General features: G+C 34.3%; 1 long non-coding RNA gene across 5 annotated transcripts; it reads right to left on the minus strand.

Annotated features, from left to right (window-relative positions):
* Nucleotides 1-8,463: 8,463 nt before the first annotated feature.
* LOC114409628 lies at nt 8,464-11,721 on the minus strand. Of its 5 annotated transcripts, XR_003666150.1 has the most exons (7): nt 11,471-11,716; nt 11,149-11,247; nt 10,293-10,379; nt 10,009-10,193; nt 9,871-9,914; nt 8,945-9,049; nt 8,464-8,855 (listed from the first exon to the last, which is right to left on the minus strand). It is a non-coding gene; the product is annotated as an uncharacterized LOC114409628 (long non-coding RNA). The 5 variants fall into 5 exon arrangements; XR_003666147.1 differs by having other exon boundaries at nt 10,293-11,247; nt 11,471-11,721; XR_003666148.1 differs by having other exon boundaries at nt 10,009-10,379; nt 11,471-11,717.
* Between the last annotated feature and the right edge of the window lie 6,956 nt (nt 11,722-18,677).

An 18,677-nucleotide genomic window follows, 5' to 3' on the forward strand; every position in this document is an offset into this window, starting at 1 on the left:
TCCTCCTATTTTCGTGTTTTCGTTTTTCCCATGTCATTGTTTATTTCGTTTCTATAAATTAAACCTATATAGGTCTAGCATGAGATCTATGCACGGTTCAAACCTTAATTGTTAATCTATATCTAGTGGATTTGTTTGATGAGGTTGTTTTAATTCCTACTTCTGTTATTATATATAATTGTACCATGGATATAGTAGTAGACTGATTATTGCACTACTTCCTGGTTGAAGGCGAGGGCACTGCATTCATCATTCATATAATTGATGTAAAATTATGCAACCCTTTATTCGAGTACTTACCATAAAATGTATAATCTTTGAAACTCATAACTGGATTACTAGTCATCATGAGTTGATAGGTTTTTGTAATACAGTTTTAGATCGGATGTACACGCGCACAAATACATCCTTCTTAATTAAATCAAAATTAACACTTTAGATGTTGTAAGGGATGACACTAATTATATTGTTCAGATAGGGTTTCTTTTTTTCTCTTAGATGTCATTTCATGTGAAATAACAAATGTGATCCTTGGTTATAAACTCATTTTCAAGTATAATTTCAGCAAAGTTTCTAGCTTATATAGTTCTACTAACATGTTTTTGAGTGTAAACTATCTACATGAAACATGCATTGAGACCTAGCTTTGAAAATTAATGGGACATCAAGGATATGATGAGGGGCTATATGCATCTCTAACCTAAAGGCAATGATGAATTTCTTTAATTATTATTAATTATTACTTGGATAAGTAAAAAAATTAATTAAGGGATAAAACAAGATATACTACACTTAGCTGGAATATTGAATTTCATATGCTTATCATTGAACATTGATCATAAATTATCTATATTTACTATTGTTGAATAAATTAAAGGAATGTTATTTTGGATACCAAGTTTGGATTTCTTTATAATAACAATTTATTTTCTCCATTATCATTGAATCCTCCCAAAGTTCAAGATTTTACTCAGTTAATTAGTTCTATCACACTTCTGCAGGAAAATTTTCCCTTCATCACTTGTTGAATGGATAATGATCTCTTTTATGCTAATATAATTCGATAACTGTATAGTTTAACTATCGAAGTTAACCTAAATCTATACCCTATTATAGTTAAGTCTTCATTTTACAATTTATGTTGGTTATTATAGTTTTCCCATATACTTTCATTTTTCATCGAAATTATTTGATGCAATTAGTTTACCACTTGATGATCATAACATTTTATTAATCAATACATAGGTCTCACCCAGAGAAGAAAAAAAAAACTTTAATTATAACATTACTTCTCTTTTAAGAAGGAAAAAGTTGTTTTTTGTCCATCATCTTTTTTGGCATGTCATGGTGTGGCCTAGTTGGATTATGAATAACGAAATTATGTTTCTCAGTGTTCTTTCGACTTTTTTTTTAGAAGACCAAAAGTAGATATATATTATAAAAATATGAATGACCAAAAAGTAAGATACAAGTAGTATCCGACAATCAGCCAGAGTACAAGTAATAAACTAAAGCATAAAAAGTCTTCTATTACATATATGCTCCCTGCTTATAGTTTATATAAACCCTCCCAACCCCTGCTATGCATAAGTGTTCTTTCGACTTGTGTTTTTAACTTGATAAAGGTCAGATTGTAGATGTGTTTTAATAATAAGATGGGAGTGCTCATTTTTTTTAACAGTTGTATTGATTATATAGTTTTTCTTTGTTGAAATGTTCTAATGAGAATCTTATATTTGTACTGTATTTATCAATAATTTTTTCCTAATAAATTTTTTTAATTATTCCTTATATTATCTTAGGGATCTTAATACTTTTATTTTATTAGGCTCGTTTGGATGTTGTATATGTACATGAAAACCTCTCATTAAGAATTTATTTTTCTCATCCCTTATGCAGGTAAAACTATATATTTCCCTGTGTTGTTTACAATGGTTTGCGCGTAGTCAAATTGATCATGTCTTTATGGTAGATTCAATAATGGTTTGCCCGTAATCAAGTTGGCCGAATCTTAATATTATATTTTTCATTATGATAAATTCAAATATTTTTGTCTCGCACAAGTCTCTAATATTTTTTCTATTTTGTTTGCGGTCTATAAAACAATATCAAAATCATTTTATTTCACTTTTCAAAAAAATATCTGAACACATTTGGAGACTAAAAATAAAATTAAAATTTATTAGGAATAAAAATATTATTAAAAATCAAAAATAAAATTTAAAAATTTATCATGAATGAAAAACATATTTAAGTTATATTTATTATTGATCCTTCACAAATTTGTTTTAGCACAAAAAATGACATTCTTTTGACCCGCCCAAGAATATCTACTGTAGAATCTTGACACATTTTTTTGTTCTATATATCTTCTTATTTCAATTTTTATATAGAATTCATTCTAGTTGGACCAACAACCATTTTGTTTTGGCTAAGTTGTTGTTTTGATCCAAAATGCATTTTCTAATTTTAGAAGTGATGGTTCAAAAGTCTTGTTAGACGAATGAATTCATTATCTATAACGTTTGTCTAAACCATATGGATAAAATTATTATTTTCATATAAGTTGACAAAATTACTTTTCGCTACTGAAACATTACTTGATTGCCATTTCCTTTTGTAAGTAGATATTAGCTCATTCTCGATAAATTTATAATTGTGCAATGTTTTCATTTGAAATGGTGTTGTAAAGTGGCTCAAGCCTCTTGTGTCAATGTGTCAACGCCTTCCTTATATATCCTGGCATCTCGTTCTTAAAATAATGGTCTAGATGGTGAACGTAGTCTCCTCTACACTTTTTCCTACCAATCTAATCCTTGGTGATATGATTCCATGCACGTATACACCACATGTGATTATTTTTGGCGATGAACTTCTTGTTTCCAATTATCACTAGCTTAAGATTTACACCAAAAGACATCCTTAGTCTCAAACCAATAGTTTCACAGTTCTGGATGTACCTAGAAAAAGCTCCCAAAAGACAACGGTTCTTCACCACTCCTTGAATGGTCCCAAACCTGATTGGTTACCAAGTTGTAAAGAAAACGACAGCCACACTCAACATGCATTTTCACGATAAAATGTGCTCCCAATTATTCATACTACAGTATGTTGTTCTCTCACCTAGTTAATTACTTGCATTTTTGGTAGAAGACAAGATGCATGGACATCTCATACTATAACTCATTTAAACATTGTCCGCGAGAATATCTTTTTTAGCAAAGATATTTAGGCTTAGAAAAACAAAGAAACTTGGCCCAATTTATCTTTTCTTGTTTCCAAAATAACTCAAACCATATACTTACACTTGCTATTATTTTCGTAAACTATCTTGCATTACATATTACAAGTTTACAACAATATTTAGCTGCTTAGTGGCTAGCGGAACGTCTAATAACATGTTATTTTGTATTTACAATGCCCCAAATTAAAATTAGGATTAATTATACTTTTGGATCCAAAATATTTGCAAATTTCACTTAGTTGATAAATAAAAAATTTAATATATATTTTTTGTTTCTATATTTTTCTCTATTGACAATTATAATCCTTACTGGTAATAGTATTAATTTATTATGTAATTGTTTTATTGTCAATCTAAGAACTTGTCACATCATTAAAGAGATGTAAATAATTATGTGATTTTTTTTGTAAATTATGTTTTTAAATTCTTATTTATTTAAACATGTTAATGACATCAAACTAGTTGTTGAGAGTTTAAAAACATAATTTATCAAAAAAAATAAATTACACAACTATCTTGTGAGTCTTCTTGATAATGTGATGAATCATTAAACTACCAATGTGGATATTACATTATTTATTAACATTGTTAATTGATAGCAATGACTAAAACTATTAACGAGGAAAAGTAGTGGGACCAAAAAAAAAATTCAACCAATAATTATAGTTCAATTAAAGTTTTCGGAAAAGAAGGTGAATCTAATTCCCACATAACAGATCATTGGAAAGAAGTGAAAAATTTTAAGTATGAATAAGCCTCGAACCAAGAATTAGTCTTATAGTCGATTCAAAGGACTAAAGTATGTAAAAATATCTCATGATCCCGTCAAGGAGTCAAAAACTCTAATTAGAGTAGTTACTTAAAAAATGTTAATTTTTTTGTTTGTAAACTAAAAAAATCTTTAAGAAAATAAGAATTAAAAATATAATTAATCCTTAAATTGATATTGTTCAGACAGAGGCTTGTTTCATACCTTTGTCTTAATTGCCAGACTTTAACAATAACAAAAAACAATATTAGGTAAAACGGAATCTTCAAAAGTCATATAATTTGATTTTCATGAAACACAAAGGATAAATTAGAATGTTTTCGCGGTCAATAATGTGGTATACTTCTCTGAACCGTAGCTGAGAGGATTTGTTCCGTACGTAGAAAAAGAAACATATATTCATATTTCCATACATATAAATTATATAGGAACAAGAAAAATCTTCTCTTGACATGTACTAGTGGCATGAGTTTGAACAGTTGTCCCAATAATATATCGAAGAATCTGAAACGGAGCCCCTATGTGATTCGAGATATCCTAAACAGAGCAAGCCAGTAGTGAGGAAGAAACAGATATATCATATACACTTAAAGTGAGAGACAATTTTGTACCTCAAAATTAATTCCATTTCTTAACTGTCACCATCTTCAAGCAAATAAATTCTATGTATGGAAGAGGATACAAGCAGCCAAGAATCCAAGGTTGGAGCTTTAGTAAGTGGAAAAGATTGAAGAGGGGGCCAATGGATACGTAGAAATATATCCTCATGAATATACACTATTTGTGAACTCAAAAACAGAAGAATAATACTTTCCCTTATGTGGTCGACATTTGTTTATTCCATATATATATATATATGTGAATATTATTATTTCTCTTCATGTGCAGTATACCTGCTAAAAACTTGGTCCCTGCTAAATAATAAATTAACATTATAGCTTAATCATTTTTTACACTTTCATAGATACGTAAAGTGAAATAGAAATATTCCTGAAGCCATCCAAAAGCGAAAAGTGTGGATCGAGGTAAAGATAGCTCAATTTGATGACATGCATATATCTTTTATCTTCAAATTCCTTTCCACTCGAGTCCTACTTGCTTCCTTTATTTGGATTGGGAGTCGGTATATGGATTCAGGTTTGTGGATCAGATCGGTAAGTTTATGGATCGAAAGGATAAAAGACCTATTTTTTAAGATACGTATAATGAAATTGACTTTTTAAGTCTGATTTATTAAGTCCACAAATTTAGTGAACTTTATTCGCAGACTACCCGTTTAACTCACCCAAGTCAAATGTGTAAGTATTATTAATTTGTCATGTTAAGATTTTGATCTTTAATTTAGGTTATTATTGTTGTTTTATTATGTTTAAAATGTTGATATATTTTTGTGTGATAGATTTTATCTCAAAAAATAAGCAATTTTATATAATTTTCAATTTTTAAATTTTTTTAATAAAAATATATTTTTCAAATTAATGTTTGAGTCCACAGATTGGTCCGTTTATCCATGGATTTTTGCAAGCTAGATATAGACCTTGAAAAAAGTTCATTTATTTCACAGACCAGCTTATCCGATCCGTTTAAAACATGTGCTTCAAAAGCTGAACCTTAAATGAGTCAAACCAGTCCATATACCCATCCCTAATTTGGATAACCTCTAATTTATTTTCTACAATATCAATAATTTTTTATAATATAATCTTATAACTTTAGTTTTAAATGTAGATACATGTCTTATTTTGTTCTCTTTTTTATTATAAAGAATATTTCAGTATTATGTTGCATCATTTTAATATTTTTTTAACAATTTAGAATTATTAATCATTTTCATTTTTTCTTTTACATTAATATTTTTTCCTTTAAAATTTAAATTTAATAATTTTTTAATATATATTATAAAAATCATTTTCATCTCTAATCTCATATTGTCAACCTCGTATTATTAACTTAAGATGACATCATATCTATCTTGTTCGAGTTTCACAATCATGAAAAAATTCGAAGGGAGTCATCAACACAATTGTAGGGGGATTTGCTAGAGTAGGTGCAATAGTATCGGCTCACAAGAGACATCTTCAAATTGTCCAATCAATCAACATGGTCTCTACACTTAAGGCTCCCAAGATGCCACCAATTACCTTCACATCAGTTGACTTTAAAGCAATAGACTCAGTGCAGGATGACTCAATCATAATAAGTGTTGAAATCACTAATTGCATGGTGCAAAAAACACTTATCGACCAGTGGAGCTCGATCGATATCTTATTTTGGGACACTTTCAAGCAGCTAAATATTCCAGAAACAAAGCACTTATCCCACGATGAAACCTTGTTTGACTTTATAGGGGAAATAATAGGTACTAGGGGATCCATATGGTTGTTTTACTAAGTTTGGTCATGAGATGACACAAAATAGAGATTTAAAAATCAAATATGCAAAAGTGCATGCGCATACCAATTACAACATACTTCTCAGTCATCCCTCTTTGAATGCTTTAGGAGCCATAGTATCTACTCCACACTTGGCTATGAAACTCCCCTTGAACATCGAGTCTATAATAATAGCTCATGCAAATCAAAAGACTATTAGGAAATACTACATGGCAAGCCTAAGGTTAAACACCCTAGCAAAAGATGAACCATGTCAAGTTGTTAACTATATTGAGATTGTAGCAGGGATCAAAGGGTCATAAGAGTTAGTCCTCGATCCTAAGATCAATGATGACAACAGGGTCAAACCCATTAAAGAGGCATTCACGTTCCAACTTAGTATAAAAGAGGAACAAGTCACCCAACTCGGTAGTTAACTCACTAAGGATGAGAAGAGAAGTTTGCAACGAGTGATCCAAGCACATGCTGACTTGTTCGCATGGTCCGCAACGGACATACCAAGGATTGATCCGACCTTCCATTGTCACAAACTATCCATATAGCTCAAAGGAAGAGAAAGATGTCAACCAGTTCGACAAGAAGTCTCCAAGTTAATGGGAACCCAGTTCATCTAAAAGGTAGATTACACCACATGGTTGGCAAATGTGGTTATGGTAAAAAACAACTAAATGGTAAGTGTAGAATGTGCACATACTACACAGATTTAAATCGAGCTTGCCCAAAAGATGCCTACCTATTGCCCAACTTTGACCATTTGGTGGATGTAGTCGACAAGACACAAAATGTTAAGTTTCCTTGATGCCTACTAAGGCTACAATCAAATTAGAATGGATCTGGTGGATGAGGACAAAACAACCTTCATAATTGAATTGACGAATTATTGATACAAGGTAATGCCATTTGCATTGACGAATGTCACAATCACATATCAACAATTAATGGACAAGGTGTTTGGTGCCCAACTAAGAAGAAACCTAGAAGTATATGTCGATGACATGTTCATCAAGTCTAATGATTTGCCAACACATATCAAAGACTTGGAGGAAGTGTTCGGCCAACTCCGAAAGTATAACATAATGCTAAACCCCGAAAAGTGTCTTTGGGGTCGAAAGAGGAAAGTTTTTGCGATTTATGTTAACCCATAGGGGAATACCTGCAAACCACCCTAACAAGGGTCAGACCATCCTAGATATGAGAAGTCTCAAGAACTTGAAAGAAGCACAAAGCTTGGCTGGTCGAATAGCCTCTTTGTCTAGATTCTTGCCAAGAATAGTCCAGAAGGCCAAACCAGTCATGAACCTCCTCAAAAAATGGAATGAAAAGTGTAAACAAACTTTTTGACAGCTGGATATAACCTTGGCAACCCCAATAGTGCTCACAAAACCTAGCACTAGCAAGAAACTTATTGTGTACCTTTCGGTATTCGTTGAAGCTACCAACACGATTCTCGACCAAGAACAAGACAGTGGGTTAAGACCAATATACTTTGTCTCCCAGAGATTCGATGACAAGTAATGGGAAAAAGTGGCTTTAGCATTAGTCAATGTTGCACAACATCTTCGACAATACTTCTAGAGTCACAAGATTACGAGTTGGACCAATTGTCCAATCATCAAAGTACTACAAAAACTCGAGCTAGTTGGAAGAATGATGGCATGATCTATATAGTTGTCACAATATGAGATACAATATGAACCAAGGGGTACCATTCGAGCCCAGAGTTTGGTAGATTTTGTGAATGAATTCCACCCACCCCAACCTGAACCACATGACAATTGGTGGACCTTAGACAACATTTATTTTTCAAATATATAACACTTTTTAAGTGCGGTCGCTGTGGGAGATATATGTTGATATACAACATTTTTTTAAAAAAAAAATCGCTATATATTTAAAACTGATATACAATGCTTACCCAAAAAACATTGTATATATGCGCCCATAACAACACTTTATGCATTACATATATAGCATTTTTTTGAAGGAAAAGCTATATATATATATATATATATATATATATATATATAGAGAGAGAGAGAGAGAGAGAGAGAGAGAGAGAGAGAATAAATCAGATTTCGCTCACTTTCATTGTTTCAAACTCGTACACACAATCCAAGCTATCCAGAAACATTTAAAAAATTTGCTCATTTTCATTTTAAAATTAACTTATACACAAATAATCCAAGCTATATAAATCTGCAAAGTTATGAAGGAGAACATAATCTGTTGTTGGAAGTAGAACTCCAATGGCTACTTGCCATCAGCTGTGAAAAGAATGACAGATATAATACATTTGGAATTTTTCCTTTGTTTTCTCAAAAACCTCTTCAGCAATGATATACCATCAGCTCTCTTAATTTCCAATGTTACTTTCTGATAGAATCCAGTACCTTGCAAGGCATCTGCAATGAAATCATCAAAACCCAATAGCAATTGCTGCCTCAGCCCTCTGTTAGAAAAGAATATTGCAATAACTTAGCTCAAAACAGGATAAACATGGTATAAAAGAGACGCATAGGAGTAGCAAGCCATTCTAACCTTAATTCGAGAAAGGTGGATTGCACCAAAGCACATGGGACAAGGCTCACAAGAAGCATATATTTCGCAATCTGCAAGTTCTATCTTCTTAAGCTTCTTACAAGCCTGTAAAATGAAAACACTGCATGAAACACTTTTGTTTAACACTGCATAAAGTTTGTTACATCTATATAAAAAAAGGCCTACAGAGTCATACAACGAGATTTAATTTTATTTGGAGCTTAAGAGCCCATAAAGTCTCAGCTAGCCTTTCTAAAACCTAGATAGAATTATACATTGATACTAGCTGTCAAATTGTCTAATATTAACCTGTTGCTTAAAAAGTGAAGCAACTAATCTGGTAGCAAATATGATTTTTTAAAGTTATTCACATTGCTGCAGCATTGTCAACTGAGACAGACATGATTTGCATATTAAACTTTAACCAGGCAACACTAACCTGAAGCATGCATAGCCTCATACCATATGTATAAAGTATAATCTAATCTTGTCAAATCTTTCAGCAGCATATCTAAAAATTCAACAAGAAATATGAACAAGGATAGCCCAATTTCAAGCAGGTGTTCACTGAATGTCTGAAACCTGGATAATGGTGACAAGATAATAATGATTATGTCCTACATGTATCATCCCTTTTTGGTTTTTCTTGCATAGATGGAACTGAATACAAGTTAAAAACCACTATTTGACCACTGTCAAATCCTAATTGATCATTTTACACCAGGCATGTTGTCAATAAAAATACTCTTAGTGAGTGGCTTTAAGATTTGCCCCCAATGAGCTAAAACTAAAAGAGGTAATTACTAGTCCATTCTTTAAAAAAGTCAATACTTGTTTTAAAAACTGACCTATGTCAGAGACAACGAAATTGACATATTAAAAAAAATAAACCAATAATGGAGAGCATCAAAGAGTGTATCACTAACTTTGCTATCCAACGGGGCAGGGCATGTCCATCATGTGCAAATTTCTGTCAGAAAAACACAGGAATACCATTATTTGCTACAAGAAAATATGTTTTTCATGTTGCATAAGTAAAATCACTTGGTTATTCAAAATCTAACCTCTCTTATTGCTGTCACCGCAGCATGAGCAGTTGGGTCTGTGTTACACAGAACCATGTTGTGACAACTAGCAACCATTTCATCATTATGAACTATAACAGCACCAAAAGGGCCTCCATCTTTGCAATCTTACCCCTTTATATGCTTCTTGAACAGATTTTCATAAAAAATACTCCAAATTATTCCTTGAAGTTACAACCAGAACCAATCAGTCTAATTTCTCCAACATGATTAGCATTCATGCACATTCTGGTTGAATTAACTAAAAAAATGATATATCTTACAACAAGGGCACTGCTGGATGAGTTAAATCATATGCCAAACAAAGGAAAAATGTAGCAAGAGAGACCATTTATTAAGTGCAGCCAAACCTACAGAAGAAGAGAAGAGCACATTGTACGACATGGCCATAGACAATATCAACGGTACAGCCAGTGATAACCAAGAATGTAGCTAAAACATCAATCAAGTAATTCATGGATGCATGCATATATATGAATTACAAGGTATGCGTAGAAAGAAAGTCAGACCCTGCTAGTAACTTTGTTTTTAAGATTGGGATATATATACACACACACATACATACATAAGGAGAGAAAGACCTGCTTGTCAATAATTTGGTGTGAATTTCAAAGTAAATGGATATCTAATTCCAGGCCTGACCACATTCCATTCAACATGATATCAAATAGAGATTTGGTAATAGTGCTTTATGCCTTTGTCCCCAAAACCATAAGGAAGAATTGGTCTTGTAAGGCTGGATAATATATAACTTCATGATTCAGTAAGTGTTTTGAAGTCTAAATTGGTCAACTTGAATAAAAGTGTTGCTGCCTTCTACAGCAAACATACCAATTTATAGAATATATGTCAAGAAAAGGTCAAACATGTGAGGCATTTTGGAAATAAGAATACCAACAGCCTCTACAAGTCCATTTTCCAACTGCACAATCAAAAGAGGACAGGGAACAAAAAAGAGACAAAATGCAAGTATAAATATGAAATATAGAAGCAGCAACGACAAATCAGTTCATTCAACAACCATATATGAATGAAAAAACACAGTATCCTGTCTTGCCTTTTGGCCTCATGCTCACTGCCGGTGTTCTGAATCAATAGGAATTAAGAAAAGTGATGAACCTGGTACTGAAGAGCATTCCAGCACAGTTACTTATGTTATGCCATTTGGCCTCATGCTCACTGCCAGTGTTCTGATAAACTTCATCCATCGAGGTTTCACTGCAAAAACACACAAAAAATAATATTATAGATATGGCAGAAACGAAACTTCACTGGATTCGATTTAACTGGATGTAAAGGGAAAACCACTAATCATCTTGATTGGGACGAGGAAGAGGTACAGTTACGAATCTAGGGTTCTGTGTTGCGAAGAAAAAAGAAAGCCAAGTACGAGAGAAGAGAGAAGAACAAAGAAGAATGGATATGCCTCCGATGAACCCACCATTGTCGCATGCGCCTCGAAGCCACCAAATCTGCCATCGGAGCCACCAGATGTAACCTTCACGCCCCTTCTCCTTCCTTCCTTTCGTTTCTTTTCCCTCTTCTCCTTCTCTTGTTTCCCATCAAAGAGGTCGATGAAGACGAGAGGGTTCGCGAGGGAAGAAGGGTTGGGCGCGAGGCAGAGAGGAAATTGAGCACGAGACGGAGAGTAAAAAAAAAAAAACGCGCTGTAGATTGTCTTCGTTTTTTTAAGCGCTGAATATACAACGCTGATTTGAAAAGGCGCTGTATATTTTTTAATTCTTTTAATTTTATTAAGTAATTATAGTGTTGTTTATAAAAAGAAACACGGTATATATTTTTACTTTTACAGTGAAAATCGTTTATTTAAAAAAAGCAGTGTATATAGGTTCTACATTTTTATAAATAGCATTTTTGCTATATATAAGAAACTCTCTCTATTTAAAGAATTTTGGCGTAGTAATCTAATCAACATAGTAGTGGGGCCGAAATCATTCTAGAGAGCCTAAACAACATAACCATATCATAATAGTTATGCTTTGGGTTCAAAGCCACATGTAATCAAGCCGAGTATGAAGTATTACTTGCCAATTTAAGGCCAATAAAAGAAGTTAGGGCTTGAAAGGTCAAATACTGAAGTGATTCCATGGTAGCATCTAAACAGATCAACAAGGTTTTTTTAGGTGAAAACTCTCAGTTGTTAAAGTATTACCATGCTTTCCAACAGTTAAGGGAAGAATTTGATGAAGTCCAGGTGGGACACATCAATCGAGACATTAATGACCGAGCAGATGAGTTGGCAAGACTAGCAACCTCACCAAAACCTGAACATTTGAAAACTTTTATGCAATAAATCCTCCTCGTTCCTAGTGTGTGGGCAAAGGAATGCATGCAGATTGAAAGAAAGGAACCAAAAGAAGTGTAGCAATTAAAACTATTCGGCCAATAAGCCACCAGCAACCAAGCGTACAAGATTCAATTAGCCATTAGTCATGGCCGAGGTATTGGTTAAAGGATGGGTGGTCGGAAAATTCAACATTTATTATTTTATCTTCTTCAAACCTGCATGACTGGAGGGTTCGGCAGCCACATGCTTATGATCATAGTGTTTCCTTTTGTGCTTACTCTTGTCCTTGGGCTTTAGTTCCTTGGAAGGTGGAGGAAAGGTGTTCATAAAGGGATCCTTCATGGGATAGTTTTATATCAACGACTGAGTGGGGATGGAGTTGTTGACACCAATTGGTGTTCAGTTCTTGCAAGAAAGGCAGAAGACATCCATGTTAGCATCGACCTGGGCCATGATTCCTAAAACAAACAAACAAACAAACAAGTTAGCAAAAACTGAATATGATACAAAAGCATATAAAGAAGATAAACAATTCATCTTCAAGATCCCTGATAGGATTAAGAGATTTGAACCAGTTAAATATTGGCTTGTTAGGAAGGCGTCGAGGGAGTGACTAGAGAAAAACCAGGTTTCTAAACTCCTCTTCGGTCAAATACTCCACAGGATACTCGTCATATTGGCACAATAGTTGTTGCTAGTAGAATGGAAATAATGGATCCTTCATCGAGTCATAGAAATAGTTCCTCCCCGTATTCAGCTTTATTACCACTTTAAAATAACCCATCTTAAAATAAAGTTTATGCTGTAAGATGTTGTAAAGGTGAGAAACAGAGGTTGGGCAGGCATCCAGCCAAAGAAACCCATCTCTCCTTCTTCTTCGGTCTACAATAGAAATAATGAAGAAAAAGGTTGGGAGTGGCCTCGATGTATGTGTATAGACAAAGGCTTCAGAACACTTGAATGAACTCCTAACCATTCAGATATAGTTGGGAGGGGGCCCATATTAAAAATCTGAAGCACCCTCGTAAATGTTAGACCAACGGCCTCAATAACTTAAGAAGGATAGGCTTAGAATGCAGAAGAAGCAACAATCAATTTAATAATGTCCTTTAAACATGCAAGACAAAATTGATTGCAACAAAATACATGAGATAAGGGAAGAGAGAATGCAAACATAGTTTTATACTGCTTCAGCAAATTCCGTGCCAACGCCCAGTACTCAAGCAACCCACTTGAGATTTTCCACTCCCTTTGTAAAAATCCGTTTACAAAGTCTAAACCACACAGGGACAACTCATCCCTTGTGTTCAGGAATCCTTACAACTTAAGAGACCCTCGATCCCTTAATCAATCTCTTTGTATAACAAGAAAGAAGAGGAATTCTCTCTTGAAGAGAAGGATATTACAATTGAAGTCCATGGATGAACTCTTAATGAATTTGCAAGTGTTTGCCCAAGAGTTTCTTTTGAGAGAGCATTTGGCAATGAAGTTCTCTTGGAATATCTCTCTCATCGCTTTTTGAAGTCAGACACACACATATATATAGGCCCTTCGTGCCTTTTCAAAATGGTTTGAAGAGATGTGTCTTTTCAAAAATCTTTTCTGAAGTTTTCTCACTGGTAATCGATTACAGGTTTCTGGTAATCGATTACACAGTTATATTTTGAAGGGTTATGACTTTTGAATTTGAATTTCCAGAGTTCCGTTGCTGGTAATCGATTACAAACATATGGTAATCGATTACATGTTCAAAATTCAAATTCAAAACCCTTTTCAACAACAATTTCTCAAACTTCCCTTTTGGTAATCGATTACACTTCCTGGTAATCGATTACCAGAGCCTTGCATGACTTTGAAACCCTTTGTTTTGAGGCAAGGCTTGGTCTTGAAGAAATCTTGAATCAAGGCTTTGTTTGTTGAAGCAATCTTGTATTAATCTTGAAGCAAATGTTTATCCTTTTGAAGCAGCCTTGTTTGATTCTTCTTTGGCATCATCAAAATCATGTATCTATACATTCACAGTAAAGTCATCAACTGGGATCCTTACATGCAAATATGGGATTATGAAGTCATACATGAAGAATAAGTCTTGGTGATCCTCATTTTCTTTATTAAAAAATACAAGGTTCGCTAGAAGGGTTGCATTAGTCTGCCATGTCCTCAAAGAAATAAGGCAAAGCTTGTCCTCCTTTATTAGGAAAATGGTAAGCCAGTTGAGAAGATTCTCAATGTCTATTGTACCGAGAAGAAGGTGCCTACTTCCCCATCTACCTATATGAATTTAGGAAGAGTAATAGGCAGATACTTCTTATTTTTCACAAACACTCTCCTACGCTTTCGAGGTACCAATTCTGCAAAAGACTTACACTGATCAATTTCCATTCACCTCTTCTCTTGAGCTATTCTCATTGCAACATCAACAACAACAGTAGTGTTGTCAACAACCTTATCTATGTAGTGAGTAATGTTATCTGCGACTTGCTTTGGAAAGCTGTCCAAAAAAGTAGAAAAATTAGTCAAACCCCTTTTAGAAGACAAGCACATAAGCGTAGCCAAATCTAACTTAACAAATCGACATCTAAGGACACCTTAAACACCTCGTCGGTAGGACCCTTAACCTTGGAACCTGACTCCATGAACTCCTTCAAGCAACCTTTAGACGAACCCAATATTCCTATAATTTACAAATGCACTTGACAAGCAACAAAGAAAAAAAAAAGCTATTTGGCTAAAAGCAAGAAAAATTAACAAGGGTTAAAAGTCAACTACTCCCACCCCCTTTTATAGGGGTTGGGCTAGCAATGGGCTCTAGCCCAAAACAAAGTCCCACTACTAGATGTGACACCCTTAAATCTATTGTGAATAAACACAAACTTTTTCCATTATATCAAAACTCATTTTTAATGTAATTGTGTTCATTAATCCAATTTTGGAAACACTTTACATTAAGAAAATGTGGGTAGTTTTTTTTTTCTTTTTATTCCTTTATACATATGAGTTGTGGCAGAAATATAGATCGCTTGGTAAAAACAAATGCGTTTCGAATATAAATTGTACACTTTTGAATGAAGGTACACCATATATATATATATATATATATATATATATATATATATAGAGAGAGAGAGAGAGAGAGAGAGAGAGAGAGAGAAAGAATGCTTATACAATAAGTAGTGTCAAATCATTAGATATATCAGAGTGTGGATATGTCCAAAAATACATATAATATAAAACTAATGACTGGAAAGTACAAGCAATATATCTAGAACCAAGGTCTACCCATACATATGCAAGAGAAAGGGAAACACCCAATCCTAGAGCAGTCATCACTAACCCAAACCTAGGGAAGAAACTGCATGCAAAAAGGGTGTGACAAAAGGTCGGTAGTTTAGAAGATCCCTAACAACGGGACTCTCGTGAGGAAGCATCCCACATATCCTCATCAAAATCTTCCTCAGAATCCTCCTCACTAATTTCTTCAATGAGCCCCCCAGCTCCTCCTCAGGGTAACCCCTACCAATTGTCGTTGCTATCATTGTATGCTCTAAGTCCTCCTCGACATAGGGTGGCCCTGACACATTGAAAAGAATCCTCCCCAAAATAAGGTGATCTTGGCACATATTGAGGAGAGTTGTCTGTGGCATAAAGTGGCCCTGACTAATACCGAGGAGAGTCCGACAAAGAATAAATCTCAATGGTCTCCACAGATGGGGCAACATTGTTAGTCGATGAATACGACTAACTTTTGTGTTTAAAACCTATGTAAATTGTATCAAACTCCTCCAATTTATGGTTATTTTGTAGTGTTATAATTACCTTTTGTTAAAGATAAGTAATAAATACTTAGTACTTCCATTTTGTGTGTTTAATAATCATTTTTCACTCAATTTCAGGTTAATTAGGCAAGTTTTGAAGTGCTAATTTTCACCCTCTCGCTAAGCCAATCTGCTGGCTTAGCGAGCCATCCACTGAGTGCAACATTCCTCAGCTAAGCGTGAGGAAGAATCTGGAAGAAGGATGAGATGTGCTTGTTCGCTGAGCGAAGGGCCATCCTGCTAAGCGCACCGCTTCAGTCCATCCGCTGAGCGAGAAAAGCCGCGCTAAGCCGAAATTCACTAATGCGCACTAAGCGGCTCAGAATTGCGCTAAGCGAACGAGCACGAACAAAGCCACCTATTTAATCCTAAAATCATATTTTTAAGGGGAGTTTGGCCTTTTCTTGAAGCTTCTACATAATTGGAGAGTTTTAGAGAGAGAAAGGTCCAAGTTCCAGAGAGTTTGAGAGAATTTGTTGTGTGAAGATCTGTAAAGACCAGAGCTGTTGTCTTGAGAGCTTGAGATGAGTTTGTGAGTGATTGTGAGGTCCTAGAGGTGGAGGAGACATCCCCACTACTTGTATTTCTACAATCTTTCATTCTCTTCTCTTTGTTGTAAAGGAAGCTTCCCAGTTATGGAAAGCTAAATCCTCTATTGGATCTTCCTTGTAGGTACTTGATGTAAATATCTTTTTATCTATTTAATGATGTTTTGTGTGTTCACTATGCTATCTGTTGGACAAGTGGCCTCAAATATCTTAAGAAGGGGGGAGGGGTTGAATTAAGATATTACAAACTATTTCCCCAATTAAAATTCTACTTTGATTTCAATGCAAGTTCCAAGTGCTTAAAAATGAAATTCTAAATAATGATTCAATTTAAACAATCTGAGTATAAATGTAAAACAAAAATAAATCAAAGAGTTTAAGGGAAGAGAAAGTGCAAACTCAGATTTATACTGGTTCGGCCACACCCTTGTGCCTACGTCCAGTCCCCAAGCAACCCGCTTGAGAGTTCCACTATCTTGTAAATTCCTTTTACAAGTTCTAAACCACACAAGGACAATCCTTCCTTTGTGCTCATATTTCTTTACGACAAGAGACCCTCAGTCTCTTAATCCCTTTTTGAGAATTAAAGTGAAGAGAAGAAGAAATCTCTCTTGAAAGAGATAGATTGAACAATTTGAGCACTTAGATAATTCCTTATTGAATTGTAAGTGTATTGGCCAAGGAATTTTAAGAGGATAAGATGATTTTGCTTTTTGAGAGGATAAGACCTTTTTTGTTCTGAAAAAATCTAAGCAAATTCGTGTTCCAAGTCACACATAAATAGACCTTTGATGGCCATGTAAAAACCATTTGAAAAGTTGCGACTCTTGGAAATAATTTTCTGAAAATCTCCTCTGGTAATCGATTACAAGACTTGTGTAATCGATTACAGGCTTTAAAATTTGAATCATAACATTTAGTAACTGCTGGTGTCGCAACGTGCCCTTTGCGGGCGAGCGAAGGCGAGGCTCACGGGTGCGCTTTCCAAAGGAGGAAAGATGCGCGGAGTTGCCACCAACGTTTATTTGTGGAAAACATCGGGAAAACCGAAGGAAACCGGTCAAAATGAAAATTCTAAGTTCGGGAGTTGTATTTACGCTTGAGGAATGTATTAACACCTCTCACGTTTGCCTCAAAGGACAACAACCTATTTTTTAGAATTGTGGAAATTGTGTTACCTTAACTTTTATTTCTTTTTATTTTTTGAGGTCGACAAAAGCGGAGCTTTTGCTCCTACGTACCCTCCATCAAAGAGGAAATCAGACCTATGTAGTTCTTTCTTATGCGTGAATCAAGCGATTCTTTTTACTTGAAAGGTGATCATTTTAAGGCGTTGGACCTTAAAAATGATCCATTTTACTTGGTAAGAAATTGAAATGATAAACTTTCAAAACCCTATTTTTTGTGGACGAGCTTGACTAGGCAAGTTGATTTTAGCCTTAGTTTCACTTTAGTTATTAGTCAATTCAATTAAGAATGAGAAATCCCAAAGAGAAAACGTCCGATTGATTTTTCGCTTTATTTTACTAAAAGGTATTTTTTTTTATTATTATATTATTATTTTACCTCTTTTTTGATTTCCAACGTGGTTACGGCACGACCGAACGGTCGGAATTCTTTTTAACAGAAATTAACGGATGATACAATTCAAATGATCGGTGAAAATTTATTTTATTTTTAAATTAGGCGAGAAACAACTTAAATAAATGACTGAAGCACGTCAAAAGGGGGTATAGAAAGCGAATGAAAACGAGAATAAAAATACATGAAACAAAATGTGGACCACCACGTGTACATAGAATGAATTGAAAAGCTCGGTTTGAGGTACTTACCCGTTGAAGACTGAAGAAAACGAAGAACGAACGATGAATGTTGAAGAACGGTCGAGAATCTTCGCGTAATTACTCACGAAAACGTTACGGAAGCGCCTCGGCTTGGATTTTCTTCACGGAAACAATTTTCCTCAGCAATTTCGAG

The sequence above is a fragment of the Glycine soja genome, chromosome 4 (assembly GCF_004193775.1).
Source record: "Glycine soja cultivar W05 chromosome 4, ASM419377v2, whole genome shotgun sequence".
Taxonomy (NCBI): Eukaryota; Viridiplantae; Streptophyta; class Magnoliopsida; order Fabales; family Fabaceae; genus Glycine; species Glycine soja.